The sequence below is a fragment of the Hirundo rustica genome, chromosome 11 (assembly GCF_015227805.2).
Source record: "Hirundo rustica isolate bHirRus1 chromosome 11, bHirRus1.pri.v3, whole genome shotgun sequence".
Lineage (NCBI taxonomy): Eukaryota > Metazoa > Chordata > Aves > Passeriformes > Hirundinidae > Hirundo > Hirundo rustica.
In genome coordinates, this window is record NC_053460.1 from 15768718 (window position 1) to 15779277 (window position 10560).

At 36.4% G+C, this 10560-nt stretch overlaps 1 long non-coding RNA gene across 12 annotated transcripts in view; it reads right to left on the reverse strand.

Annotated features, from left to right (window-relative positions):
• LOC120758013 (uncharacterized) overlaps window positions 1-10526 on the reverse strand; it is a 209892-nt gene extending 199366 nt beyond the window's left edge. For all 12 annotated transcript variants that reach the window (XR_005702736.1, XR_009208226.1, XR_005702741.1 and 9 more), the window contains exon 1: window positions 9681-10526. This is a non-coding gene — a long non-coding RNA (uncharacterized LOC120758013). The remainder of the gene's footprint in view (window positions 1-9680) is intronic.
• Window positions 10527-10560: the final 34 nt, after the last annotated feature.

Here is a 10560-nt window from a genome sequence, read left to right on the forward strand (position 1 = left end):
TCCTACCCATGTTCAGGATGTTTCATCTTCCCATTGTGTGGTTTCACATGGTTTAGTTCACCAACTCCCCAGCTATTTCAGGTCTACCTACAAAAGGATTTCTATACATGTGAAAAGCATCACAATTTCACTGCACAGAAAAGCTCCCAGGGAAGCCTTGCTATACACAAAAAAAGGTGTGTAAGAAAGATTTTATTTTTTTTTTTAATGCTGTATGGACACATGAGAAATTGTTTTTTCTAGACCGTAAGATAAAAATGGAAACCATCGATGACATGGTACCAGATATTATGCAGCATATTATAGATCAGTTGTTACTGGCAAACCTGATGCCGTTTATGTATTTTATATACCTTATTTTACCAACATCACTTGCTCTTCATTAACACTTCTTTATTAATTCTTAATACCATTTTGATACCATAAAAAAATCATCAGCACTGACTTTGCCACAAAGAACTACTAAATACAATGCTAATATGTTACAATGGAAAATTGCTAAACAATAAGATGGATCTCTAAGAAAATTTGATATAGATTTCCTGTAGTTTCCCTGCACTATTTTCAACCCTTTTCACAAGGGATACAGCAAAATGGCAATGAAAAGTGAATTTCCTGCTGTTACAGCTACTTTGGATGCTCATGCTTCTGTTCCTGTGGAGCCAGCTTGGATCAATTTCAAAAAAATAGCCTTTACCTATACTTTTGCACAGAAAACACGTTTCTGTTTTCAGGAGATGCAATATTTGCCTATGGTCAGTATTTTAATACGCAGCATAACACTGTTGTAACTTGCCTATAATTAAAGCATCCCATACTATCAGAGAAATATTTACAAAAAAGCAATTGAGGAAAATTATTTTGGATTGTGTAAAACAGGTGAAGTATCTAGTTTAGAGTATTTAATAACATCTATGCACTGTACATAGACCTGTACATACACAGAGTAAAGTTTAATCTGTTGGAGGAGAAACAAAGTTACCTGAAAATTAGTATTGTCACAATACTGGGCCCGAAGATGCTTGCACTGATTTGAGTGCAAATCATCCAAACCTTCTGAGCTGGTCAGGATTTGGGAACTGTTGCAGTTAATTCTAGCCCAGTTACCAGGTGTGACAATAGAAGGTTACAGCCCACTCTTTTGAGCAGGAAGACAATGAAGGAAATCACCTTGTTTTGGGACACAGACACCCGAGCAAGTTAATGCATGAAGCAGCAGCACACAAATTTACTCACTCCTCTTTCACTGAAGAGTTGGTGATAACTGATGGGCTGTAATCTCACAGCAAGAGTGTAAAGGCACATGTACACATTCATGCCAGAGTTAATCTCATCAGAGCTTTTATTTAAATATCCTTAATAAAAAATAAATAAAACCCCATAGACTTCAAGGGTGCAAGAGCAGACCCATTTCAGTTGAAAAAACACCAGACAAGGTACCAACAAAATTTAAATCAGCCACCTTTCATCCTGTTCACAGGCAGTCAAATCATGCACCTTTTACTATTTCAGCTTCGCTGGATAAATATGGACAGGCATTATATCAACTGCACACTCTAAATAGACATATCTGTTCTATAACTAAACAAATCACTGCATCTCTGCGAGAAGAAAAGCTGTAAAAGACCCATTAAATCAGAATTTGAGCTCAGACTCTCACATGGCTGCAGCAGACCTAGGAGCTGACAGACAGCAGCCCAGCAAGGTCCTTGTTTCAGTGCAAAGATAAGCCTAAGGTGCACCAGGACAGACAGATCTCTCAATCAGCAGCCAGCATTTCTGATCTCCTGTACTTGGAGACGCTTCACTAAAAGCATGGTTCCCATTTTGGATGCCAACTCTGGAGCAGCAAAAGGGACTGCACAATGTGAGCACCCTTCTCAAGTCCAGAGCTCAGGGCTGTAACACAGAGACAGCGACAAAAACAACTGCTACAGCTCATTTTGTACCATTTCACACCGACTTCCAGACATTTAAAAGGAAAAAGTGGTAGAAAATATCTGCTTTTATCATTTTAAAAGGTAGATCTGCCTCTTAATAAGGCCTTCAAGTGCCAAGTAGAGCAGGTACAGCTTCCTCTCTATACACTCCATAAATCTGCTTCTTCAATATACAATTCAAAAAAGCCCCAAATTGCTATTGCTATCATGATAAACATTGGAAAGTTCTGCTTGACCTTTTATTAACATTTTTCTATACCAATATGGTTCTTGTGCTACAAGCACCCTAAGGAATTATGAAAAATACTTTTTTCTCTAGTTTAGCCCATGTGCACTTAATAGGCTCACAAATATAATACCATTATAAAAAAGAAAAACTGCCAACACTGCTAAAAAAAATTGTCATAACACTAAATTATTATATAAATATAAAAGGAGTATGTCTGTAAAATATTCACTCAATGAACATCCCAAGGTGATGATTTTGCTATGTTGTTTTTATTCCTGGGAGATCCATAACACATTTGGATATGCCACATGTCACCACATGAATCAGGCAGTTAATGCATGTGCTTTTTAGAAGCAGAGATGTCTTCCCAATAGAATGTGCTATAAAAAAATGTTGAGATTCTGCTGCTTTGTCTGATAGGCATAATTTAATGTCTTGCTTATAATGCTGCATCTTAAGGAAAAATGTGCACTGTCCCATGTAGTTATTTACAATATATTACTAAATCTATGCAAATATATTTCCCTGAGCTTGGTATTATATAAGAAAGGTCAACAATGTTTGAAATATTTTGAAACACATTCCCAATATATTTTGTATATAGCACTAATGTCCAATGTAAAAATATATATCTTAATATATTCTTAGATATTTCTATTCATTTTATCTTGCTGTAGATTATTACAATAAATATGTGGGAGTTTCTGCTTTAAGACTATAGAAATTGGCCTATCAAGCTATGGCTTTCAATTAAGAGTGCTAATTATACATTTGGTAAAAATTCAGCATTTAAATTGCCACATGACAGCACCATTTAACAAAATAAATTTTAATAGTCACTATTCAATAATAAACAGATACTCATTTAAGAAAAATTAAGGGAAAAAAGTTTGAGGTCTGTTTCCCATGCAAATTTTTTCACTGTTTCTTCCATCCACTAGCATTTAAACATAAGATCCTCAAATACCACTTACTTGTCCAATTTTGGGACAAATATTTGTCCCAGGGGAAAAGTGTCTTTTGTGAAAACTCTGGACGTTTTATTCCATTTATACATCCTCCTGTATTTTCTACATTTACACCCAGATTAACATTAACAGTTTTTTTTCCTACAAGTTAAACTGTATCAGTGATGAGCAAGTTATAAAAACTTGTGCATCTCAGAAAGCAGGAGTAGGAGTTATAAAGGGAACATAATGATTTTCTCTTCTTTGTCCCCAGTGAATATTAGGAACAGAAATATGGAGTTTTTTTAAATTCAGGACCTACAAGTTGAAATATAAAGTGTTTCTTATGTTCATACAATATCCCTGAAATACTGTACTACTCCTACACTGCCCTAGCAAATAACTGACATATTTCAAAATTTTACACACCTGTGTAAATTTCAAAATAAAAAAATAAACACAGTAAAGTGGTATATATTAATGATTTTTTTCCATCTTTATGTGAATTTTTGTCATGTCATTTTAACAGAGAGCCAAATGAATTCTGACATTTGTTGGTGGTCTTATATATCTGAAGAAGATCCATGGGTTTTCAAGGCCAAAAGCAATCCCCCCTTCCACCTATTCTAGCTTATATGTGCCACAACACTTCACCAAGCAATTCCCAGATCACATCCAGCTGGCTGAATCACTTCAAGCAGTGAAGAAAACCAGTGAAAATCAACCATTAAACACTAAACACAGCGCTTGGCTCCAGAAGTACCAAGCAAAGTTCATCCATCCACAGTCAGCTGGAGAGAAGGAGGGGACCCAGGAGCATCCTCCAGCTGCTTGTACAGACACAGCCCATGGCCAGGTCCCAATGCCATCCCTAAGAGCTGGGTCACATCCAGCTGAACTCACAGGGTCACATCTATGGGTAGTTTAACTTGGTGTCCTGTGTCCAGCCCCGGGTGTAAGAAGAAAGCAGGGCCAGGGTGAGACCTCTCTCTCATTTTCACCCAGGTCAGCACTTCCTGTATATCTGCATTTCTACTGAAGCTTTCTACTGCCACTCTGTATTTTTTTCCAAGTATTGCTAGGCATCTTATGAAATATTTAAGGCATGGAATGTCATTACTCTGTTGATGTTTTCATTCTCTGTGTGCAGGGCTGGTTATTATTAGAATTAATATTTTAATTTTTAACATGTTTCAGTCATCTCTGATGGGTTTTTACTCTACTGGTTCACATCAGTTTCTACCTATTTCATTTATTTTAATATTAACCACATTCATATTACTCACTTTTATATTTCAACTAGTGATAAATTAATTTCAAAAATTAATTATACCATTGATTTTTAATTCTAATCCCACCAATAGTGTAAGAACTATTATCTGAAAGTCTATTCAGGGCCATATTTTCCACAGAAAAGTCCCTGACTTTTGGGATTGTGAGACAGTTCGCATTGGCAAATCAAATAATATAGTATGCATGTAATTACTTAATCCAAGCTACATACACAGCCGCTGGGTAATATAATGGAGCTTAATCCTGTTTTCAGCACAGGTATTCCTCACATTGTCTGCAAGTCTTCCTGTTTTCCCCCTAACAGGCTCATGAGTACTTGGGTTTTCTTTTTCCCTGCTTAGGTCTATGCTGCCTGTGGATCTCTTACATTTTCATCCATCTGAATTAGACAGTAACACAATCATTTGAATTGATAATATATACATGAATCTATGTTTAGATCTAGGATAGTCCTGGTCAAAAATTGTGCTAAAGTCCCACTGCATGTTTAAACAGACCAAAACAGTACAGAACCCTGATAATAAACAACATTGATGTTTAATACCACGACAAGCACTATCAATTCAGCACACTAACAAAAGAAAGTTCTCAAAAATTAAAACATACTCAAAAAAAAAAAAAACAAAAAAAACACCACCACCAACCTACAACAGGAAGAAGCTATGAATATATATGAATAATGCCTACAACTGGCAGATTTTTTTTTTAATGAAATTACTTCTGGGAAAATATTCTGAGCTGTGCCCATAATATTTGCCAATAGAACAAGATCTTTGTTGAAGACTGGAGTTACCTTCTCAGCATTACACTTCTCTCACACGTACCTCTACACCACCACAAAGTTCCACAAGGCTCACTGTCTGCATTTATCAAAGGCTGGAATTTTCTTCTGGTGTCAGGGAGATCCACTACCAGCACTCTGGATCTCCTCACGTTATTCACCTAATTCCAATCAATATTTCCAGTTCCTCTGGAACTTCACACATCCCCGGGGATACACACACACAACACGTGGGAGGGATGTGTGATGCGTTAAGGTCACCTTCCAGAAAACATCTCTACCTCAACTCCTATAGCCCCAATAAAACTCTTTTCCCTGGATTCTCTCCTTGGCACATCCTATTTCAGCAGAGGCACAAAGGCACCCTGTTCCTCCTTCCTTCAGTACCAAACCCACCCCATCTATTCCAACACCTTCACTCTGCTTTCTGTCTGTAAAGGACATACAAAATCTGCAGAGATTCCAGAAGCCCTTTCAACAAAGATATTCACCAAACCTAAGCGTTAGGAATTTCCACAGAGGGCTCCAGCCAACATCATCAAAAGCCAACATAATTGCCTTCACATAGGAAAGCATAATTTTCACACTCAGAATAAATCTGCCAAATATGAACTTCATGTTGCAATGTTTCTTGGTGAAGGTATGGTGACCAGAATGTATTGGTATATTTAAATAGAAAGTCACTTTGATATTATACTTCAAAAGTAAACTGATTTAGTCAACTAATCTTGCTTATTTCCTATATATTGTTAGTTTCTATCAGTCCGATGATTTTTTCCAGACACTTACATAACAAGCATTAAAAAGATACATTTAGCAGCTATAACTGTTAACATAACAAAGGCTACAGAATCCAGAGGTTATTGCATTCTCCCAAAAGTACTTAAATAATAGCCTAAAATCTGAAGAATTACTTTAATACTTCAATAAAAATAACCCAATTCAAAACATTTTCAAGGAAACATAGCTCCTTGCTCTAGGCTACCGAATAATGGCTGAAAGAAAGTATATAGCTTGTCACTTCTGATTAGAGAACTGTGCCTCTGTGCTTTGAATGAGAGGCATGTCTGGTAATAGGAAGTGCAGATATTAAATTTAATAAAATAACATGGAATACGATATATATGAAACTTGACCAAGTATAGCACAAAATGTAACATACATTACCCTGCTCAGTCAACTACTGTGGCCTAGCATCTAATGACAGACTTAATTTCTATTTTCCAAGGAGAGTACTACAAAAATATAATTTTCAGATTATACAAATATTTTATCAGACTACACAAAAAAAAGTAACAAAAAATTGCCTTACATATCTACATGAATACAGAGGAGCAGCAGAAATTTGTTAGACTACAAAATGTTCAGCCTTAAAATTCCACAGAAAGGCATTAGGTCCTGTAAACAATTAGTTACAAACACCCCGATGATAATACATTACATCCCACAGCACACAACCCACAGCACATTTCTTTCTTTCCAGGTTTAAGGATTCACTCTGTTTGGGGGTTTATTTGTTGGACCTTCTTTGGTTGCCTTTTTAGCACACAACCAGGATACAGCATTTACATGCTGCTTATGAATAAGGAAATGCCTTATCTCTGTTTTTGTCTTAATTCTGGCATTCCAATGCAAATCATAACAGCTTTGTCTCTCAATACATTAACCCTCAGCATGTTTTTTCACAATTAAATAAGCTCCACACAATATTTTCCATTTCCTTTCTTACACAGAACTATGCTACCTGTGATACGACACATAAGGGATTTTAAAACAATTCCAGGACCTAATCCCAGTAAACCCAGAATTAAAGTTCTTGTTTTCATATTTCACTTTCAAAATATTTAGAACTTTGACAGATATGACATTATGTTTTCATTAAAACAGTTGATTTCAAAATGCTGCACTGTGCAAAAACACCATAAACAGTTTATGATGAACTGCCACACTCTTAATTAAAACAATAAATCCAGTGCACAATAGTTGTGCAGCCTCTGGTTTGACCTTTGCCTCTTGCTATCCACTACCAAAGCTGCTGCCTCATTCTGTGCACCAGATGTAGAAGGTTTTAAACCATGATCTGAAAGGCAGTAAAGATAAAATAAGAGAAAATGTGCCATTACTCTTTGCAGTTATGATTAATTCAGTTCATATTTTACAATCTGGTTATGGAGTAAAACTGCAGACTTTACATCAAGCATTTGCCATTCAATATACCAAATGTATAAAAATGCCTGATACTTTAGAAAATGGCACAAAGCTAATTCACAACCACCACATGAAGGACAGAAATAGGAATAATAAAAAAAAAAGGACAGTAATTAGCTATCCATCTAAAATAATGAAGCTATTTCAGCCACTTGGTCAGTCCTGGCAAGAAACACATCTGTTACAACAAAACAAACTAATGTTCCCTTATCTCTCTACTACTTGATTTTAGATTAAAATATCCTTTAAAACAATCAGGTCTGCTCCACAAAGAGAAACCAAAGGTTATTAATTACTATGACATGCTGTAATGATCACAGATTTGTTGTGTTTTCCTGGAAACGAAGTCGAATGCAGAAACAACTCCAAGACTCAAGTACAGGAAATGAGCTGGGATCCTGGAGTACAAGCTGGTGTAGGCAGAAATCTTGCAGATAGGAAGATAAATTGAAAAGTTCTCATTCTGAAAATGCTTATAGACTTATCAGTTTGTTACTTTAATCCTCTAGCTTTGTGTACAGTAAAGCCTCCAGGAGCAAACATCTGTTTGGTAGATTCGAACATGACTATTTCATTTCGTCCTTAATATTTCCCTTTTCAGTCAAAAGAAATCGATTGACCAAATGGACCCAATATAGCGCATTCTCACATTTATGGGAAGTTGACACAAAATATATTTCTGCCTCAGGATGAAAGGGAGAAAACACTGTATGTTGCCAAACTAGAAAATTCAGGATTCAAATGCAGGTCCATTCATGGCCTTAAGGAGTTAAGATTTCCTTTCATAGAATAATTGCCCACACGGCATATCCTAGAGACGGAGAACCTTCTCTCTGCTAGTTCTTTGACTTGTCCACAGTCAGAAAGAAGCATCTTTCCCCATGGTTAACTCCCAGAAACAGTGATGCTACAGTTAACAAAACACCAGGTGTTTGAGGAGGTAGAGCAGATCAGGAATGGATTTCGAGCACTTGTTTTACTCCCCAATTTCATTTACAAATCAAGGGGAAAAAGATACAGAAACACACACAAAACTTTCCCCAGCTTTTTTTTTTTTACACTATAGCCATTATGCATTTAAAATCCAAGTGCATTGCTATAGAAAGCCATATATCATTTTTCTACATCATTCAAAAACAACACAAAAGCTCACATTCAGTGCATGAGTTCTGCAAGGACACAAAAGGAAACAGATATCTGCTTTCCTGCCCACTGAAAAATTGGAAAATAAATTTTAAAGGCAAGATACTACAAAAAAAAAAACAAACAAAAAACAAAAATAAACACCACACCCCACAACACCAAACAAACGAACCAACCACACACCACCACAACAAAAAGCCACTGCCTTAAGAACTCTAGTATCTTTGTTAGTATTGGTAACCTTCCTTGGATTATCTTTTTTTAAAAGAAACACACTGATCACTCAGAACAAAAAAACAAATAAGCCTAACTTATAAATAATTTTACCTCCCCAAAAATAATTCCCAAGCACTTCTTTAAGGGAAAAAAAAAAAATGAAACATGCAGTTAGCACTGACTTCAAAGTTTATGAAGAGGTATTTTACCAAGAGAGAGTCACTTATTTTATTTGTATTATCAGAGGTCCCACAGAAGTGAATCTAAAACTTTTGTGGAACATTAATATGAAACAAAAAAAAAATTTGAAATTTAAAGATTTGTGCCCCTCTTAAGCAAATCAGTCTTCCAGCAGCTCTTCCAGCTCAACATTTTTCTATTTTCTCTATTTCTAAAGGTATACTTGGGCATGCAATAGTGCTTCTGTAACATTTCAAACTGTTAGCTAATTTCTGCAAAGAATAATACATTCTTACAGACTAATTAAGCAACAGGCAAACTATTAAAGACATCCCTTTTTGATATGCACACAGTTGTACTTCTGAAAAATAGCAGTCAAGAAGGGAAGCGTCTGCACACTTTTATATGTACTTGAATTCTCCCATGTAAAATACGCAATCTACTTCAGAGGGCTGAAAATTCCACTCCATTAATATTTTGGTTGTTTCATCCAAATACATAACACGCTTTAACAAGTCCTTTCTAGATAAAGGTATTTTTGCCAGCTTGTTGCTTTAAAAGTACCCCATTCTGAAAGCAGCAGATCCCTCCACCATAACTTTCACAGAAATTTTCAAAGATAAGCAGAATCTACCTCATCACCAAATAAACACTATTGTCTCAAACACTCCTGTCTAAATCTCTCACACAAAGTGGAGGATTTTTATGTCTGCCATACATATTCATTAACTCCATGCACATACCTTTTCTGGCAGGAAGGCCTGGATGTTTTCCACAGACAGGTAGAAAGATAGAAGCACAAAAAATTCAGCAGAGCTAAGACAGACCCTTATAAATCCTGTCCCCAGGTGCTTTGGGGCTGCAGCACCAGTTGCACCCACTTAGCCTAACGAGGTTCTGCAGCACATGTGGGACGGATGGGGAAGGGAAAAGTGTTGGGGAAGGGAGATTTGAAGGTTGAGACTTTTGTCTTAGTGATAAGGTTGTGTGAGGTTGCACTTGGACTGGTGTAATTTCACCTGGAACCTTTCAACCGTGCCCTCTCACCCAGCAGGTTCCCATCAACCAGATTGGCTCCACAGGTGAAACCCGTGTCAGAGTCCCAGAGCTCCTGCAACCACTCAGCCAAAAAGGGACCTGCAGCCAGAATACTGCACAGATGCTGGGACAACTTCCAAATTACTAATTAATCCTTAATGCTTTCACAATACTGAAGTTGTTCCTACCAGCGTTATCAGATATGATGGTTTATGAACAAATATTAAAATTGCAGGAAGGCACTGTCAAGATGTAATTTCAATTTAATGTAGCATTTTCCAAAGCAGAAATCTTGACCCTGACAAACTCACCCCTCGAGTTAAAACTTTCTAATGAACACCTGTAAACATATCCAAGTGATTATTGGAGGTTTTTTAATGTGGTCACCAAAATAGATCTCTAGCAAAGAAAGTGAAATTCAAAGCTTCCAAAAAACAGCTGCAAGAATATTGAACATTAGCCAATAGCGTATTTCCTGTAAACTAGTTCTCAAACACACTTTAGTTAAAAACTAAAACATGTTAGTTGAAACAGTAATTTCATGAACTTGCAAATTTTAGCCCATGAAAATAGGTGATATTTGAC